This window comes from Tupaia chinensis, unplaced genomic scaffold (assembly GCF_000334495.1).
Source record: "Tupaia chinensis unplaced genomic scaffold, TupChi_1.0 Scaffold000355_1, whole genome shotgun sequence".
In the NCBI taxonomy this organism is placed as follows: domain Eukaryota; kingdom Metazoa; phylum Chordata; class Mammalia; order Scandentia; family Tupaiidae; genus Tupaia; species Tupaia belangeri.
In genome coordinates, this window is record NW_006159850.1 from 1,445,075 (window position 1) to 1,446,053 (window position 979).

The window sequence follows — 979 nt, forward strand, 5'->3', positions numbered from 1 at the left end:
CCGCAATCCCTTCTCCATTCTCCGCTCGGAATCTTGGGCACACACGCACACGCGCCCGGTGTGAATTTTAAGCCACCGGGTCCAGGACGCGAACAGCGGTCGACTACATGGGAGTCCAGCGACATAGCCATTACGCTAACTGCTGGTTCCCATGACTTTTTTTTTTTAAGTTTTTAAATAATTATTTTTAATTTTATTTATTATTACTATTCCTTAATGTGCTATAGGGCACGTGTGCTCACCAGAGAGAGACAGAGACAGAGACAGTGAGAAGACAAGTCACAGGCAACACGTGTTGACACAGGTACCACGCCAGGTCCGGGACCTGCACTGTGGCCAACCATGTGGAAGTCCAGCGCCCCAACCACAACGCCACCTGCTGGCCCAAGTGACGTGACTTTCAGTGAACCACTGGCTGGAGCCGAAAAGCCTGTGACCAGGCCCTGACTATTGACCAGCGTGTAAAAACAAAGCCGGCTGACTAAGTCCACCAGGTGGCACTGTTTGCTAAGATTTTAGTCGTGGGTTTCAAGCAAAGTGCTTTAGGATTTTCACTGCCTTGCATCACACACGCGAGGTCTTCATAAACCTCGTGGAAACTGCATATTATGAAAATAACTATGCACAAATTTAAAAAGGGTTTCCACGGGAAAAAACTCGTATTTTAATTCCATTTTTTCACAGACCTTTTGAAGGCCTCTCATACATCCTAGGATGTCATGCAGGGACCAAGCAAAGGCCAGCAGGTGATGATGGTGTAATGGCCGGGGACTTGCCGATGCTAAGGTCCCCAGTGGCTTCTGCGGAGCCCAACCTTGACTCCGCTCCCGGCTCAGCAGCCCTGGGCCAGCTCACCTGGACCTGCCTGACCCTGTGACCACCCTCTGGCCTTCCGAGAGCCTGCTGTGACCTCAGCTTATCCTGGCTGTCATGTGCACTCGTGTGTGTGTGTGTGTGTGTGTGTGCGTGTGTGTGTGTG